Here is a 20,932-nt window from a genome sequence, read left to right on the forward strand (position 1 = left end):
ATTTTCATGGGTATCAATTTTTGGGAAAACTATTTTTCACCAAATTTAAAGGCATTATTCTGTAGAATAAACTCAAAACCTTCATACAAAATTGATATATTCATTGCTCTTTCCTATCTTAGTGCATCTACCCTTATGCACTTTGGAATATGTGTGTACACTTTCCACGTCAATAGATTCTAGTTTATACACAGACTGCCATTCAAGATCATTTAATGCAATCTGAAAATCATTTGTGTCATTTATATAAGATGGAATATTATTTAAAGGGGTATTCCAGGGAAATAATATTGATGACCTATTATCAGGATAGGTCACTAATCAGCTTAGCAGGCACATGTTTTCAGTGCTGTAATAACACAGAGGTCAAAGTGGAAGCATCCATGCTGACCTCTGTGTAGTGGCCAGTGCTTGTAACATAGGATGTAATAGCCAATCTAAGTACCTTGAAATGGACTCCATAACAGAACCCACTCCAGATAGTATTGGATTTCCTGGCAAAAATTTTAAATTCTTATGCAGTTTTACCAAGAATTGTCTTTCCGACAAGATCACTATTCCTCTCCCCATAATATTTTACTAGGACCCATTGTTTTTAACTAGATAGATTCACCTAATCACTTTCATCTAGTATCTTTCATTTTACTTTGAAGTATAATATTTGTTTTTTGATAAGATTTAATTTTAGAATGTTATATTTTAATGTCTCCTATGGTGCTAGACAATAAGGTTGGCATATACACTACATATCGTATCAAGTCACCGAAGCGCATAAATGCTTCCAGTTATTGTAACGCTAAACATGTGCTCCGGCCATGGTATCTGTGCCCAGACGCACTACATCAATGAACACTCCTTTTCACATCTTTTTTACACTCCAAAATGACTGCAAATGCGGGAAATTTAAACAGACGCCCACTGCCTTTTTACTTCTATAAGTGTATCATCTAGCTGGTAATTCTAACACATGCTTGAAAAAGGAGGCTAAGCTATCCTCCGAAATGCATTGCACAATTCCACCAGACTCATAGAAATGTTGCCTTCCAATAGGTGATGCAGAGGTATTGTTTCATCTCCCTTATTTGCACATTTACACCAGTTACCGACCTTCATTTTTTTTTATTTTTTAATGTACTAAAATTGTCAGATGTATATATAACTCCACTAATAAACCTTGGATATTCTATTTCCACCTGTGGCTTACCAACTCCAAGACCTGATGAATACCATTATGGTATATCGCAAACAGGGAATAGGGGGTATTCTCAAGTGAAACCCCTTGTAAAGTAAATTGATCACCTCTACTTCTACTTCCTTAATTATATGGCCATTTTCCCTGGAGAGCTGGATCCTGTTCACTTATTTTAAGTTTTGTACTTAACGAGACCTACATCGGGATTCCATTGATGCTCTACTTCTCTGTATGACGATGTATCCTATGACCACTAACCATTGGATAATTGATAAGCAACCAGAGACTTTAGGTGTGACAGACTGCCCTTCTTCGAGTAGACCCCTCACACCAGGTAAGTCCCTTTGTTTTTCCCTTGACATTATAATTCTTTACATTCCCACATCTGGAGTGTTGCCTTTGTTCATTATTTCTTATCGTATGATAAATGAATGTAATGCATCTCTATCCGGCAGTGCGACTGATAATGACATTGCATAGCATAGATTTAAATCAGAGAAGTGGAAACCCGAATTATGTGCTCGTCCCCCCCGAAAAACTCTTGAGTGGGTGAACCTTGATCCCCCACCTCAATAGATATGAACTACACTCTTCAGTCCCCTCTTCTTTAACCACATAGAGTTTGTTAAAAAAAACAAAAAACAGAAACTCACTATTTGAGAATACTAGTAAAAGAGACAGCCTTAAACCTGATTGATGGCTGCCAGTAGAGATACTAATTGCTCTAACCCGGTAATATCACACCTGGCTTCCCCATAAGCAGGAACAATCAAATAACTCAGCACTATTCTAATGACCATGTATCCTGAGCTTAACTGTACTAGGTCTAGTCAGTGGTGAATCATTTGAGCAGTACCAAGCCAGTAGTAGCTGATTTAGATATATGTCTATCTTAGCTAGTTCAGAGGGTTTAAAGTTTGCTGGTCTTGAGAATGCTGGTTGCCCACAAAGAGGTGGAGCTAGGCATAAGTTGCTCTTAAAAGGAGTAGCAAAATGGATATTGAAAACTAATGCTTTAGTTATTCTATTTAATGAATGTATGTAATGATTTAATTGTGTTTGATGGAATATTTGTAGGTCTGCTATTTATTGTATATTTGCATTTGTATGCAAGCACTGGTTATATTTTTGCCATGGCAACATTAAGTCAGTGGTTACACTTGCCTGTCTCTGTTCCCACCATGGCTTAATGGAAATAAAGCAATAGCAAGTTTTATTCATTGTTGACTGCCACTGATTATTTCTCTGGGTGTACTTTCCACTATATTTCATTCACTTTTATGGGTCTGAAGGGAGTTAGCTGCTTGGCTACCATAATGTCTAGATAGCAGAATCGACACTGATACCAACAGTACAATTGTTATCTCTGACCTCACTTTCACTCGCCTGCAGTAGTCATCAAAGATCTTGTGCTCTGAATACTAATGAAGCATCTTGGAGTCCTCTTTTAAGAGTCTGCAAATGCATTACAATGCAGAGCATAGGCCATTTGCCGGCTTACTGTGGGAGAGTGAAAGAGAGTTCAGAGATAATAACTTTGTAGGAATGTGTGTCTCCTTAGATATCCACACATTATAGTAGTTCAGAGTGATCTTTCACGGTGACTGATTCTCTGTAAGGAGAAGCAATATTTATAAATAATTAAATTTACTTTTGTAAAGTTAAAAAAAGATGCCAGGAACAGTTTCAAATACTAGGTAACTAACCTTTCCTCCGCCCGATCCCTGGGGTTGAACTTTCTGTGTTTACCTATTTCCTAGTCAGTCCAAAATACATCAAATCTAGAGATGAGCGAACCTACTCGTTTCAAGTAATTACTCGATCGAGCACCGCGATTTTCGAGTTCTTCCGTACTCGGGTGAAAAGATTCGGGGGGCGCCGGGGGGTGGGGCAGGCATGGCGGAGCGGGGGGGTAGCAGCAGGGAACAGGGAGGAGCCCTCTCTCTCTCCCTCTCCCCCCCCACTCCCCGCTGCAACCCCCCACTCACCCACGGCACCCCCCTGAATCTTTTCGCCCGAGTACGGAAGTACTCGAAAATTGCGGTGCTCGGGCGAAAAAGGGGCGTGGCCGAGTAGGTTCGCTCATCTCTAATCAAATGATTTAAACATAAATACTATTAATACTCATTTGAAGGGAATTTTAATTTTCTTTTGCTGGAAATGTTGGCCATGCAAAAAAATATTAAAACTGTATATACTCATCTGTCCTGGCTCTCTGCAGCTCTAGCACTATAATTCTTTTCTTTCCAGTGAAACACTCAGTATAGGCTGTAGTTAGTCTTTTGACAGGATGTCATAGACTGCTGCAGCCAATCGTGAACCTCAGCAGTTGAACGCTGATGTCTGTGATTGGCTACCGTAGCCTGTGATGCTCTGTTCATAGGCTGACTTTGCCTTTCACTTGTTCCTAATACGTACGGAAAGCAATATAACTTTTAACTGATCTACAATCAAACATAGTTCAACTTTATAAATAAGGAAACGAATACAAAAAGATACTAAAATATTCAAAAATACCAGTCAGTTATATTCAAATTGTTTATATGGAACCAATGGCAGGTAGACCAAGAACTTCAGATAAGGACTGATGAGGAAAGTTTTGGGGATGCAAAATAGGACCCACAAGCAATTTCCACTATAACACAGGTTTCTCTGAAACAAAATGGTGTGACTGTTTTAAGCATTCACAGTAAAAAGATCCTGTGTGGAATATTAAAAAAGTGATGCCAAGAAAAAGCATGATTTGAAACAAATGGCCAAGTCATGCCTTTTGTAGTTGCAGCAGAAGAAAGTTAAGGTTCAGAAGTGGCCATTACAGTCTCCTGACCTCAACATCATTGAGGGGACAACTAAAGCATGTAGTCCATGCTAGACAACCAAAGATTTTACTGGATCTGGAGGCTTTTTGCCAAAAGCAATAGGTGACTTCATCACATAAGAAAATGAATTACCTCAGTTACCATAATTGCAAAAGATGACTTTCCATCATTTATGAAAGGGTGAGCAATACAGTACATCAAAAACTTAGAGTATACAAACTTTTGAACATGAATATTTTATTTCCTTTATCGCTTTTTTTAATGATTGTGGTATTTCATGAAATATTACACTAGTTTAAGTTTAAAATGCATTGACACCAGTGTTTTGCCTAATCATTACTGTAGGGTTTTGTTTTTAAATGGTACACTTCTTAAAAAAATTCCCTGGGATATGGAAACATATGAACACAACTGTATGTGCAACAGTAGACAATGGCTCTAGTTCTGATGGATCGAATGCATCCATGCATTACATGGAAGACCATTTGTTTGAATTGCCGGCAAACAATGCCACGCTGTAATTGCAGAGGCTGCAACTTCCCTCATCAATAACAGCTAATCATGAAGCATTAGAGAAGCTAGACCCAGCTTTGTTTAAAAAACAATAATTGTCTTCATGAGACAACCCATTTAAGGTTAATGCTTAGTTGAGAGAGTAGAGACAAAAGCAATCTTTCCTGGTTCTTATCAGTTTATGCCTATGGAGTGGATGTAAGCACCTGGAGAGATCTTCAGGATAGTAAAGCCAGTTGAATGTTACTCTGGAGACAATGCTTAGGCTTTCAGCCCATTGTATGTAGTCAAAAGTCACTGTAGGCTCCAAAGCCTTCTTCAGGTTATTTTATTACTAGGGATGTTTGCAGCCCATGGGTTTCTATACACATACACACATAAACACATCTATATACATTCAGAATGGCCTTTGGTTAGAAATTACATAGGGGATATTTAAGGGAAATCAGGATTGCAAGTTCCATGGGAAACACAAGGATGTCACATTTTATGCAAATTTGGGATGGTGTCCGTATTCTGAAATGCAATTGGAGGGGGTTCATCTGAATGAAATAGACCAATATTGTTTTGGAGGAATTACAAGATAGCATAGTACTAGAGCAAGTCGTGTTTCTTTCTGGGCAAGAAGAACATGGCCTCTTTATTGTAGGTTAGTCAACACTGAAAAGTTGGATGAATTGAAAAAGTACATGTAGTTCAGCAGACTCCAAGAACTCTCCGGTTTGCATGAAATAATGCCCTGTTTATCCTGATTTTTTGGGTCCATAAGCAGATTGCAAGACCTCACTGATACACAGATAATAGAGAGGAAGTAAGAAGAGTGTCCCTGTAGGCACTGTTACGCCTACCAGCAATCGTGGTTATCTTTCATATGATACCTGTTGCTTCCAACCGGACATGCAATATCAAAAACAAACAAAATGGCACAACTGTGCAAAGGAAACATAAAGCTACGGGAAATCCTCTCCCTATAAACCCCTAACCCAGGAGGGGGCCCTGCCTACTCGGCGGGCCGATCGCTCCGACAGGTGCGCACCCACACGCGTGCCTGGGCCACTGACAAGTCCCCATCAGGGAGCCCTAGAACAAAAGAAAGGGAAACAGAAAACCAAACAAAGAAGAAATAGGAGCTTAGCTAGCACAGAGGAGATTCAGACAGGATGTGTTCCTCAGCAGCTGTCCAGCGGCAACTGAAGCATTGACCAGCACAGGGGTCAATACTAGCACTGCTTAAATAGGAGCAGAGGTACTCAGTACCAGGTGAGGACTGACATTACTCCTGCAACCACCACACCCCTCAGCTCCAAAGAAGGTAGCAGCAAAAATGCCACCAAAGTATTCAGTGGCTTAAATTACCTATGGAAGATACCATTGAAGGTAAGGGTGCCTAACTACGGAGCCCATCTAGGTGGTATTATTGCTGCAAGTGGGGTTAATCTTGCTGTAGTCAACTAATTAGCATTAAAGGGAAACCTCCCCAGTAAAGCACATGAGAGCAGCTATAAAGCTTACACTGGGGAATCACTTTAAAGATGGTGTCATTTAGATTATATACAGTAAATACCGTGGCTGTTAGCAAATGCTCATTCATCTGACAGCTATTGCTCCCGCCACTGTGCATGCATTCTCAGCTAAAGTCCAGCTGATTGTTGTTAACCCCCAAAGAATTGGGAGGTCGCTATACATGTTAGTTGATTGCTTGGACCAGCCAAACCCATGGGTTTGGCCAATATACATCTAATGTATATGGTCACTAATTAATTGTTTACATTGATATGGTCTTGGATTGGGAGATTAGATTATGAGCCCCCAAAACAGGGATTGATGTGTGATGACAATCCTTGTACAGTACTGTGGAACAGTTGTGTGCTATGTAAGCAGGGGAGAGGCAAAGGTTATGCAGAGGAGCATTAGTAACACTTATTTTGGGGCAGTTGTGGTAACATTGTGGGGCGTCCTTACACATAGCAGTACTAAGCAGCTGGGAGTGCCGCATGTTAAACCTTGCCCCTTCCAGTTTTGTGCCTGGCGGGGAGGAGGAACAGGGAGACAAGAGACTGATGAGCGCTGGTCACCTGAAGTCCCCTTCACCGGCCAGAGCCATGGCTGGGGAGGAGAGAGCTAAAAAAGGTGCACTGAGGTGTTAGTATGAGTGGCCCTGCAGCAGGAAATGGCTGGTCAATCTGCTGCTTCCAACCGGACATGCAATATCCAAAACAAACGAAATGGCACAACTGTGCAAAGGAAACATAAAGCTACGGGAAATCCTCTCCCTATAAACCCCTAACCCGGGAGGGGGCCCTGCCTACTCAGCGGGCCGATCGCTCTGACAGGTGCGGACCCGCATGCATGCCTGGGCACTGACAAGTGCCTATCAGGGAGCCCTAGAACGAAAGAAAGGGAAACCAGAAAAGAAGAAATAGGAACTTAGCTAGCACGGAGGAGATTCAGACAGGATGTGTTCCTCAGCAGCTGTCCAGCGGCAACTGAAGCATTGACCAACACAGGGGTCTATACTAGCACTGCTTAAATAGGAGCAGAGCTACTCAGCACCAGGTGAGGACTGACATTACTCTTGCAACCACCACACCCCTCAGCTCCAGGAAAGGTAGGAATACTGCTAAACCCTGGTCTGGCCTGAAAGCAAAGTGGGACCCTCAGAACGGCTGCAACAATACCTCTGTAGAAAACCATGAATAATTGAAAATGACTCCATTGACCATTACAATACCTTAGACATGAGAGCAACTCTGGGACTTTAGGAGAAAATACTCTTGAAAATAACAAATTTTCAATTAGATATTCACTGTGACATTTCCACAATTAGAATTCTATCGGAATAGTGCAATATCAGAAAATATTTATGACCACCATTTAAATGGCAGAAGAAAATAGTTATTTATTAGCTGGTTATTTTTCCTTAGTAGCAGTTTTATTTTTAAAGATCAAAGCACTAGAAAAGGACTGACTACGGTGATAAATGACATAGCGCACAATGGACTTTTTAAATGTTGTACAACTAAATGCTAATGAGAGAGATTAAACTTGCTAATGACCATCTTATAACACATAACTTACAGAAAAATACTGGAAGAAATGGAAAATGCATAACAGTTGCAGGTAAATAATACAATTTCTGTGACATTTCAGATAGAGCAGCTGTCAGGTGAGATGTAGTAGTAAGAAAAGGCAATAATTAAAACACCGGTATATAAAAGGGCACTGAAAATCAAATCTCGACAATCTAGTAGTTTGTAATGCTAGCTAAATTGTATACTGTAAACTTGTTATTATATTAGCTATTGATTGTAGATTATATTATTGAACTGGCATTTAAATACAGTAATAATAAAAAATCCAATGAATAGATAATAAAATATATGGAAACATTGAGACATTCATCTTTCGAGAATTGTAATCACCCATGTGGTAGACTGATTAACCCCTTCCCGCTGCAGGGCGTAAGTTTACGTCCTGGCAGCGGGGTACTTCCCGCAACAGGGCGTAAACTTACGTCCTGGAGATAGCGCGGGATCACATAAGATCCCGCGCTCTCTCGCAGCGGGAGCCGGCTGTCAGTCACAGCCGGCGTCCCGCTGCAACAGCGGGGGGACATCGGAGATGCGTCCCCGGCTGTTAACCCCTTCCCTGCCGCGATCTAAGTAGATCGCGGCAGGGAAAGAGTTCACAGAGGGAGCGGACTCCCTCCGTGTCTCCGGCCGGAACTCGCGATGTCATCGCGAGAGCCCGGCCTGTCACCATGGCAACAGGACGTCCAATACAGGACCAGACACCGGCGTCCTGTATTGCCTATGCCTATGATCGCTGTATAAGCGATAAGGCATGGCAGAGCAGTAGCTCTGCCATGCCTTATGACAGCGATCATAGGCACAGTGCTGCAAGTCCCTCAGAGGGACTCAAATTATGTAAAAAAAAGAAAAGAAAAATGTAAAAAAAAGACAAATGTAAAAAAAATGTAAAAAAAACCCCTTTTTTATGCTTTTTTTCAGATTAGCATAAAAAAAGGTTAAAAAAAAAAATTAAACCCCACATATTTGGTATTGTCGCGTCCGTAACGACGCGTACAATAAGTTGCACATGCTTTTGACTGTGCACGCAAAAAAAAGCTAAAAAAAACGCTAAACGACTGAGGCAAAATGCTAATTTTTAGCATTTTGCCTCACTAAAAACGCAATAAAAGTGATCAAAAAAGCCGTATGTACCCCAAAATGGTATCAGTAAAAACTACAGCTCGTCTCGCAAAAAATAAGCCCTCATAGAGCTCCATACATCGAAAAATAAAAAAGTTATAGAACTTTGAATGCAGCAATTTAGAATAGAAAAAAGATTTCCAAAAAAAGTATTTTTATTGCAGAAAAGTGGAAAAACCTAAAAAAAATGTAAGAATTTTGGTATCGTTGTAACCGTACCGACCCGCAGAAAAAATGGAATGTCTCATTTGTGCTGCATGATTAACGCTGTAAAAAAAAATAAAAAAAATCTATGGCAGAATTCATGCGTTTTCTCTCCCTGTTATCATTAAAAAAAAAATAAAAGTTTTACAATATAGTCTATGTACCCAAAAGTGGCACCGATAAAAACTACAGTTCGCCACGCAAAAAACAAGCTCTCACACGGCCGCGTCGACGGAAAAATAAAAAAGTTATGACTTTTGATAAATGGAGAAGAAAATCCGCCAAAAATTGTTGCGTCCTTAAGCCCAAAATAGGCCATGTCATGAAGGGGTTAAAGGAATACTCTGGGCAAGCCTGATACTTTGTTATGCCTAGAACAGAGCTTAATGGCACTTTTACACACAAGAATTGCATCATGCTCATTTGCCTGAGTGAACGAGCTGTGACGTCATCATTGTGCACTTGTGCTACCTCTTTAGACAGGCAGGTTATCTTTGAGAATCTTGAACTTCTTGTTCAGTGTTTCACATTTTTATGTGGGTCAGGGGGGGGATTGTTTCTCCTTAGGGAGAACACATAGAAGGTGTGTGAAGAGACTTATAAGACCATACATACTCCTTTGGGAAGTAGGCAAATGGGAAGATGGAACAATACTTCTGCAGCACCACCTATTAGAAGGTGCATTCCTGAAGAAACAATACCCTTCCTGACCCACGTCTATGGGAGTCTCACTAGCCAAGCCAGAAACCTGCAGCACACTGATGAAGGGCAATCACTCCAAGACAGCTGTCTGTGCATCTTTATTATGGTTTTGGCTCACAATTCCCAATCATTGTTATAAGGCTTGTTTAAAAAGTCTAACCAATCCCACCACAGCCTTTGCCATAACCTGAAACCCACAGTTGGGTTCCCATAAAAAGTAACCTTTTTTGATATGCAGTCAAATATATTGTTGTAGCAATGAATTAAAAAGATCAGAGTCTCAGCATAGTGTGAATGAGTGTAATATATTAGACAAAACCAGTCTAAAGGAAACAATAGTCATTATGACATTATGTCATTTGATTGGCCACATAGTTGTTATTAAAACCGTTCTTTTCTGCAGGATGGAAATCAGGCAAAAAACAGCAATCGACAAGCCTGACAAGGATTTAGCAGCAAATTCTTATGATCTGTATAGATGTGGAATGGATGAGCAGTCACTCAATAGGTTTCTCCATTCTCCTAATTGAAGCTTGATTGCCAGCAACTTACGATCACCTAGGGGGTAATGTTTTGCAGTAGGTAAACAGTTTGGAGGAAAAACCATAGATAATATTTTTTTCCTTTGAGGTTTTTGACATGTTAAATGACAGTCCTAAACCCCAATTCATCATCAAACCTGCAAAAAGTGTGTCTCATGATGCCATTTATCTGTGCAACACTCCTGCAGAAGAAACCGTTGTTCCTGATGCTCAAAGATTTTGCATTCTGTCCTGGGGACATGCCTATAAACTGGCTGAACATCCAGGTTATAAGAGTAGAGATGAGCGAGCATACTCGTCCGAGCTTGATGCTCGTTCGAGTATTAGGGTGCTCGAGATGCTCATTACTCGAGACGAGCACCACGCGGTACTCGTCTCGATTAAACGAGCACTGACCATTGAATTCAATGGAGCCGGCAATACAGCCAGCTCCATTGAAAGCAATGGCCTGCCGCTGAGCGCGGAATGAATTGTCAGGAAGGGCTTAAATATATAAGCCCTTCCCTGCAATTCATCCAGAAATGTGTAAAACAAATATATATATATATATATATATATATATATATATATATATACTCACCTGGTCCCGGCAGAACGATGTTAGCCCATTGAATTCAATGGAGCTGGCAATACAGCCGGCTCCATTAAAAGCAATGGGCTGCCGATGATCGCGGGATGAATTGTCGGGAAGGGGTTAAATATATAAGCCCTTCCCTGCAATTCATCCAGAAATGTGTAAAAATATATATATATATATATATATATACTCACCTGGTCCCGGCAGACGGAGTTCAGCGCGGCCAGCGGCAGTCCTCCTGAACTGCTCTAAACAGCTGTGAGTAGTATTCAGCAGCCGGGGATTTAAAATCCCCACCTGCTGACTGGGCTGCCTCTAATTGGTCACAGCCTGACTAATCAGAGGCAGATTCCACTCACACACCCATTCATGAATTTATGAATGGGTGTGTGACTGCTGCCTCTGATTGGCTCAGCGGGACCAATCAGATGAGAGGCAGCAGTCACTCACCCATTCATAAATTCATGAATGGGTGTGTGAGTGGAATCTGCCTCTGATTGGTCAGCCTGTGACCAATTAGAGGCAGCTCATTCAGCAGGCGGGGATTTTAAATCCCCAGCTGCTGAATACTACTCACAGCTGTTCAGAGCAGTTCAGGAGGACTGCCGCTGGCCGCGCTGAACTCCGTCTGCCGGGACCAGGTGAGTATATATATATTTTTTATTTTTACACATTTCTGGATGAATTGCAGGGAAGGGCTTATATATTTAACCCCTTCCCGACAATACATCCCGCGATCGCCGGCAGCCCATTGCTTTCAATGGAGCCAGCTGTATTGCCGGCTCCATTGAATTCAATGGGCTAACATCGTTCTTCTCTGCCACAGCTGTTACAGCTGTGGCAGAGGAGAACGATCTTTATGCTGGCAGTGGGGGGGGGGTCTCACTCTTGCCACTATTGTGGCTTAATAGTCGGACCTGGGAACTTGAGATGCAGCCCAACATGTAGCCCCTCGCCTGCCCTATCCGTTTCTGTGTCGTTCCCATCACTTTCTTGAATTTCCCAGGTTTTCACAAATGAAAACCTTAGCGAGCATCGGCGATATACAAAAATGCTCGAGTCGCCCATTGACTTCAATGGGGTTCGTTACTCGAAACGAACTCTCGAGCATCACTGAAAGTTTGACTTGAGTACCGAGCACCCGAGCATTTTGGTGCTCGCTCATCTCTATATAAGAGGACTCTTGAATTTATTTCTCATCATTATTGGCATCCTACTATGTATAAAAACATAAAATTTGCCCCCACTTGCCAAGTATATGCCAGAAACAAGCCATCACTTCTACATCCTGCCGGTCTACTCTGCCCTCTGCCCATTCCGTAGTCACCCCAATCACACATTGCCATGGATTTTATTTCCAACCTGCCTAATTCCTCTAGTAATTCTGTTATATGGGTGGTTGTAGATAGATTCTATGAAATGGCTCATTCTATTGCTCTTCCTGGTCTGCCCTCTATGTCTCACCTGACACATCTGTTTGTAGCACACATTTTCAGGTTACATGAACTTCCCCTTCATATTAATTCTGATCGAAGAGTGTAGTTAATTTCCAAGTTCTGGAGAATTTTATGTTGCTTGATAGATGTCAAGTTAGACTTCCGCTTACCATCCTCAATCCAATGACCAGGTAGAGTGGACCAATCAATCTTTAGAACTGTATATTCATCATTTTGTGTCCTCCCCACAGGACAATTGCATATCTCTTCTCCCTTACCCCAAGTTTTCTCATAATAACATATTAACCAATCCTCTAAGTTTATGCAGTTCTTCATAGTCTAGTTTTTCCAAACATCTAGAAGAACTAACCACAGATTTTCTGTGGATGGAGGCTTGCTCAAATTTTTCTGTTTCTTTATGTAATCCCAGACATAGATAGTGATGTTAAGATCGGACCTCTGAAAGGGTCATATATTCTTTTCCTGGAAATCCTGTCCATCTTTACACTGAAGATAGTTTTTAATGACATTTGCTGTGTATTTGGGGTAGTTATCCTGCTGTAGAGTAAATTTGGAGCCAAAAAGTTGCCCCTTGATGATACTGCATAATGGAAAAGTATCTGCCTATATTTCTTAGCATTGAGGACGCCATTAATGCTAACCAAATGCCCTACTCCATTTGCTAAAATAGAGCCCCAAACTTGCAAGGAACCTTTCATGGTATATGACTTGTGACATGAGACTGTCTTCTATGACCTCACCTTTGTAGCAGATTTGGCTGTTCCTTACCAACTTTTAAACTTCCTACACAGCTAGTTCTGTTTCAGTAAATGACTGTGTTAATTATGATCATTTTCACCTGTTTGATATAATTAGTTGATCACACAACTGTCTAAAATCCTACAAAATCCCTGATTTTATGCACGTGTACCTAGAAAACTTGATGCTGTTTTAAAGACAATGGTTGGTCACAACAAATATTGATTATATTTAGTTTTTTCACTTAGCATTTTGGTAATTGACAAAAAACATTATTAATACTTCTATTTCTTAAAGCATTCTTGCTTTGCAGCATTTTTACCATATCTTCCTAAAACTTTCGTACAGTGCTGTAAATGTTTTTATTTTTTTATATGTTGTTCCCTTGGCACAAACACCATTCAATTTGATTGATTTAGTTATAAAATATGTATTCATTTGGAAAACTAACCAATATCCATTTTTCCATGTAGCATTTCCAAACATCATGTCTTAAATCTAAACTCAAATTCAATTTTCAAGAACAAATCAACAAGTGTAAAATGCTGTAGTAGATAGGAGATAAAGACCTAAATGTAGACCTAAACATGGCAGAGGACACGAGTTTCCATTGGCAATAGGATACTAAATGGTGTATTAAAAGAAAGATGTATTACTAGATGTACTTTAAAACTGCTATAAAGAACCTCACTGCTTAACTTAATGGACACAAAAAAACAATAGACTTCCCTAACATGTCTGCTTAAGTTGGATTGATTTTATGGGAACGTAATTTAAATGAATACTTATTCGGTTACTCATTTCAAGCCTGACAATATTATCCATTTAATTAAAAAGACTTGCATTTTTCAAGTAAATGTGTTAGATTATGGTGAAGTGAATTTATTTTCTTCTTAGTTGGAGCAACTACGTATGTTCTAGGTATTATTTATTTTAAAGAGGACTCGTTACCTCTCCTACTGTAACATGTCTACTGACACATCTACCGTATATACTGGCGTATAAGGCGACGGGGCGTATAAGACGACCCCCCAACTTTCACCTTATACGCCGGTATACAGTGGAGAAAAAAAAATAATTCATTACTCACCTCCCCCAGCGTTCTGTCGCGCTCCGGCAGGATGTCGCTCGCTCCTCGTCCCCGGCGCAGCATTGCTTTCTGAATGCGGGGCTTGAAATCCCCGCTTCCAGAAAGCTAATACACACGCCGGCAGCCATGACATCATTGAATGGCTGTGATTGGCTAAAACACACGTGGCTTCAGCCAATCACACTATTCAATGACATCATTGAATGGGTGTGATTGCTAACACGTGCGCCTTCAGCCAATCACAGCCATTCAACGCTGTCATGGCTGCCGGTGTGTGTATTAGCTTTCTGGAAGCGGGGATTTCAAGCCCCGCATTCAGAAAGCAATGCTGCGCCGGGGACGAGGAGCGAGCGACATCCTGCCGGAGCGCGACAGAACACCGGGGGAGGTGAGTAATGAATTTTTTTTTTTTTACACTTTTTTTTTTTTGTATTACCGGCGCATAAGACGACCCCCGACTTCAGAGCAGATTTTTCGGGGTTCAAAAGTCGTCTTATACGCCGGTATATACGGTATGTATGAATTAATAATGTTGAAGCATCTTTTCTAAGAACTCTGTTTGGTTCTGTTCCTCTAGTAAATGTTCTGGAATTGTATCAGTAAACTAACAATTGGGCATTATTAGGACGCGTCCTTGCACAGCCTGACGATGTCGGTGCTGGCTGGACAGTGTCAGAGTTTGGACGGGCTTGCCCCTTTGACGAGGAGAATGGTAACAACCAGTAGTCATTCTATATCTACAATTTAATTAGGAATAAAAGAGGAAATGCTGAGTTCTAAGAAAGAATATGGCAGCGAAACAATAATAAAATGATAATGATGTCATAACCCTTATGACATTGCAGCACAATGATGAGATTTTTAGCGATGTAAGAGAGTTTTTAATTGAATTCTACAAAAAAAAGGACCGAAAGTTCAGCTGGCTGCTAAGTTCATGAAGGATTGAATCTGAGTAAGTTTGTTTAAGAGAAGATCAATTAGGCTGGTTTCAGACGAGCATATTGTAACACATTACAGATTCGTATTACGGACACGTTTCAGTTGACATAACAACCGTATGTCATCAGTATTTGCCTCCGTATATTTAATTTTATATTGGACAAATACTCACAAAGTACAGATCCGCACCACCACGCATAGATCCAAGGTATCAAATGGGGATTTATATTACTCACCTGGTGCAAAGCGGGATCCCCACATTTGGGGAAGTAACCCGCTTGCACCGATGATCCCCGTTAGCCTGTAGAACTAAAGATGTTTCTTTATGCAGGATCCCCGAAAATCCTTGGTCCAAGGAGATGCAGCAGTGGGAAAAACCCCAAATAAGGGTTTCCTTATTTTGGATTGTAAGACCCCTAAGAAGAGCACAGAGGGATTTTTTTATTTCCTCTATATTGGACAAATACTGATTCATATTTACCCTACAAAACTTAATAGCAACATGTAAGCAAATACAGGAAAATGGGTCATGAGTCATGACGCATTTTAAAAAAAAAAAACAGCCATAAAAAATATGAAAAATACAACCATGAGAACAGATACTTACATTTACATTAGTTCCACTGGCGTAACTATAGGGGAGGCTGGGGATGCGGTTGCAACTGGGCCCAGGAGCCTTAGGGGGTCCATAAGACCCCTCTTCTCCATATAGGGAGCCCAGTACTATGAATAAAGCCTTATAGTTGGGGACTCTGTTATGAGTTTTGCATTGGGGCCCAGGAGCTTCAAGTTACACCTCTGATTAGCTCCATATAGAACACGGACCAAATACAGAGTTGATATATGCTCATCTGAAAGTGGCCTTAGGCTACATTCACACAGGCGAGTGTGATATCGGGCTGAGATACTTGCGCTGAGATCGCAATGGTGAACATGTGATTTTCTTGCACTTGCGAGCCATCTGATTTGAAACCCATGTTGCATCGCATTGCTGCAGTGTGTGTTTTTCACTCGCAATGTAATTGCATGTTTCACTCACCAGGAGATGCAGATTTACTGATTAGTAGTACCAAGCCACTAAAATCACACAAATACAGCTCACTTGAGCTGGCCAAGGCAATTTTGTGATATGGCTTCCCAGCTAAATTCTGTCCTCCTGAACTGGCTTATTTCCTAGATGTTTGGAGAGCACTGTAGGATATCGCAGGAGGAGCCAAGAAGGAGGTTTAGGATGTGGGTGCATCCTCTGGTGGCTATGCGGTCTGAAAAAAAATACTTCTATTCCTTGTTTAATGATTTACGCAGGCACCCTGACAATTTTTTTACTTTCAGCCACCTGTCAATCAGAACATTTGACAAGCTCCTAGAGGTGGTGTGCTAAGACCTCACATTTTGGGATACAAACATGAGAAGGTGTATTTCCCCGGAGGAAAGGTTTTTGATGACTTTCAAATTTGGGGGTTTTTTTTTGGGGGGGGTGCACTATGGCCTTATTCCTTTTTCTTTTTGTTTAGGTTTCTGGCCACAGGGAACTCATATGCCTTGTTATATTTTGAGTTTCTGCTGGAAATCTCCACCATATCCAACGTTGTTCATCATACCTGTGAGGTGATCTGGCATCTTCTTCAGCCAGAAGTGATGCCACAGCCAACTACGGACCACTGGTTAGAGATTGTCGATGGCTTCTGGAGTTCCGCAAAGTTTTCACACTGTCTTGGTGTGCTAGATGGAAACACTGTTCACTCACAATGGAAGAAATCTGCAACAGAATCTACTCATGCTGTAAAGTTTCAAATCTGCAGCGTGCTCTAAATTTTACAGAAAAGAAGCAGATTTTCACCATGTATTTCATACCTTGCAATGTAATGAGTGAAATCAACACCAAAACCTACAATGAAGTCACTGCGGATTTTGGTGCAGATTTACATGTGAAAAGTTTCCACTATGTGTGCACCTATCCTTATAGTACCTATATGAGAATCAGCCAATCATAGCCAATCACAAAAACATGTTGATAATTTAATGCTTGTTACAGTCTTTGGGCCTCTATGAGGATTTAAAGGAAACAAAAATTATGATGACTGCAAAAAATGACCAAATTCTAATCAATGAGGCCATAAAATGCGTGCGAGGCTTCATCTTCCTTTGTTTGAAAATTGATTAGGATAGAGCATCTATGCCAGATATAAAACATAGGATAGCATTGGGGTGAAGCTAACATGGACAAAATCTGGAAAAGTAGGGATATCAGGATAGCAACTAAACGCAGGACAGTGCAAACCACCATTTTCCCCATAGCCATGTACGGATGTGAAAGCTGGACTGCGAAAAAAGCTGATAGAAGGTGGATTGATGTGTTTGAGCTGTGGTGCTGGAGAAAACTGCTGCGGATGCTCTGGACAGCAAGAGTAACAAACAGAGAAGTCCTGAATCGTATAAGACCCGATATATCACTGGAGGGAAAGATGACCGGGCTCAGGGCTTACGGAGGACAAGATGACCGGGCTCAGACTCACGGAGGACAAGATGACCGGGCTAAGGCTCATGTATTTTGACCATTTATGCGAACAAAGTCGCTAGAAAAATCTATAATGCTTAAACAGATCAGTGGCAAAAGAAGACCCAACCGCCAAAGAACACGATGACTGATACTGTCAGAGCTGATACTGGCATGGATATCAGACAACTGAAAGAAGCAGTGCAAAACCGAAAAACATGGAGGGAGCTCGCCTTTAGGGTCGCCAAGGGTCATGAACGGCTAAGCAGCTAACAACACCAACAACAACTGTCTTTTAAGTAAAATTTTTTTCCATACTATTCGATAAGCTCTTTGACACTGGAGCACATTTTTTATGCAACGAGTGAGACTTTCTTAATCCTGCATGACTTTCTTAATCCTCTTGTTTTTCATTTTACTCAGTTTTGTTTTTCATTTTGCTCCTGTCATACATAGAAAGAAATACCAGCACTCTATGTAGAAAGAAGTTGTTTAGCACGATATTTGATGGTAATGTAATTCCATTCTACATAGACTAATGTATATGAATATACAGTAGTTGGCATAAATTTGAAATAAATTTGCAAACCATTACAAAATCCCAAACCTGTTGTTTACCACTGCCTGCATTTTCATGCAAAATATTAGAGAAACAGAGAAACATCTTCTTATTTTTAATTCTATTGTCTTCCTTTTGGCAGTCTAGGCAGAATCCATGCATCATCTGTCATGGCTTACATCAGCCAACAATGTCTGCAAAATGTTGATATCCAGCATAATTGTCACTGATGCCTAAATAAAATGAAACAGATTATTTCACTTAAAGCATGCCAGAAGCAATGAGTGGCTCGAAATGAGGAAATAAAATACTCTGCATCCAAGTTCCACTCCAGTGTATATTCTGCTTTTGACACCTTAAAGCCTTTTTGTAAGTATTAAAAGTGAAAGGCTGTAATTCATACCAGGCCACACAACTGATTGTAGTTTCCAGTGGGAACAATAGTATGTTCTCGGCGAAAAACCCCATTAAAGCCTTTGTACAGTTCATAGTGCTATAACGGTGAGATTATTAAGTGCTTCTATATGATTTATACTTGCCTTACTGCCTTGCCTCACTGACGCCGCTGATCCCAGCCAGTCCTTTTTGATTGTCTGTTCACTACAACGTGACATTCATACAAAGCCACACCATGTGATTGTGGTGGCCAAATGAGGCCCGTCGCATGATGTTTAATCCATGGTGATGTCATGTGGTAAGACATCAAATAGCAATTTTTGTGTTTCTAATTTAGTCATATTAACCCCTAAAGGACATGGCCTATTTCGGTCCAAAGGACACAACAATTGTTGGGTGATTTTCATCTTCATATTTCAAAAGCCATAACTTTTTCAAGTTTACATTCTGTTGCGTTAAGTACTGCCCTGACAGGACGTAAATTATGTCCAGTGGCGTTCAGGTGTTAAAGTTTGTTTATATATTGTTAGAGTATTCAGTTACTTTTAGGTAATACTCAAGGAGTATTGAAGCATCATCATTCAGTGAATCCAAATGATTGGGGGTACACCAGAGAAGTCAACATAGAAACTACAGTTGAGAGTTTCTGGTATTCGTTCGACTTTATTGTTTTAATGCAAGAACGTATATATTGTAACAACCCCCATAAGGTTAAGCAATTACAAAGTCTACAGCATATGTGGTTACAAAGGTTAATTATGACAAAGCTGCATGCTCAGCATCTGATACCTCGTTAGTAAAACTGCGAAACATGGCTTTTGTACACTGACTTCTTGCTATGAATACGGCACAAATGTTATGCACACAACACTATACATATGTAATATATTTAAATATTTTCACATAGTCAATTGAAATCTAATGACACTACTGAGTAAAATATAATTCAATACTTTCACAATTTCTGGAAATTGGGCAGATTTTTCACAGCAGAAAATCCACACCAAAATCTATTCCATATCAAAATGCAGATCCTCAGCAGACTTCAATTGAAATAATGAAATAAACTGCAGATCAACATCAAAATCCATGTCAAAATCCGTACCAATGGGATGTGTGAGCATACCCTTAAGGAGAAAGTGTATTTTTCTCACACATATGTTTAAGGCAACTAGTATGTATTTTTGCCTGGGGAATGGTTTGATGAAAAATACAAAAAATCTAATTGATTTCTGGGGTGGAGGGACAATCCAAGGGTATGGCCCTTTTCACAGTCTAATTAGGCCCAAGCATTGCTTGGAATACTTATTCACCCAACAATCGGGCCAGGCCATGTCTAGAAATAAATGCTCATTCGATGGTTGATAGGGAACTTCAAATATATTGCATGGCATATGGGAAACACTCCCTACCTTTCCAGATTTTATCCATGTTTAGCATCTAACTTCACCCCAATGCTATCCTATGTTTTATCTCTGGCATAGATTCTCCATCCTTAAGAGGGGACTAGATGTCTTTCTAGAGCGCTATGATATTACAGGATATAGACATTAGGTGACCAGCGGGTTTGTAGTTCCGGGTCTTACAGTCAGGTAGGAACTATCAAAGGTTGATCAAGGGATTATTCTGACTGCCATTATGGTGTCGAAAAGGAATTTTTTCCCCCGAAAGGGCTAATTGGCTTCTGGCTTCCTCTGGATCAACAAGGGGGGGTTGAAGCAGGCTGAATTAGATGGACATTGTCTTTATTCAGCCTAACATACTATGTTACTATTTATGCAAGCATAACATTTTTCATTGCTTGGCAATACATCTTCCCATGTAAACTGAGAGATCTACAGCCAGCCTATGAGGACAAATGACTGCATTAGCAATCCTTTGTGCCCATAACCCAATTCTTCGCAAGTGCAAGAAAAAAAATTGAATGAACACCGATCAACATTCAAGACCTTAGCCTGGGAAAATGACCATTTGGCCCATCTCATTAGATAATGATGTGCACGTTTAACCATCAAAGAAGGATGTGAGCTATTTACTCCCAACCTGAGAAAGCTGTGCATGTGGTGTTGGCCGTTGTTTTGACAAATAGCTACATGACATACGGTTTAATTTATGATTTCATGACTTGCTGCTGATCATGATAAAAGCAATTAATACATATATCTATAGATAACATTTTTTGTTAGTCTGTCATCACATGCTAAACTACCCCAGAAATGGATAATGTGGCTACCTTTGCACTTTACAGGTCTCAAGGTCCCTCTTGTACTTGTATTATCTTCATAACTAACTTTTCGCACATACTCGCCCACAACCGTCCACTTTTTCTGACAGTTGAAAAATGTCTGGAAAAATGAAATGCACCTTGTAAGATGCACAAGGTGTAACTTATATACAAAATAGAATATGTGTAGCATGACCTGTCATAGCTCAATAGCTCTATTGTATTCATCATGCAGCATGTAGTACGCACCATTATATTAGGAAGCAGTGCAC

This window comes from Eleutherodactylus coqui, chromosome 3, assembly GCF_035609145.1.
Source record: "Eleutherodactylus coqui strain aEleCoq1 chromosome 3, aEleCoq1.hap1, whole genome shotgun sequence".
Taxonomy (NCBI): domain Eukaryota; kingdom Metazoa; phylum Chordata; class Amphibia; order Anura; family Eleutherodactylidae; genus Eleutherodactylus; species Eleutherodactylus coqui.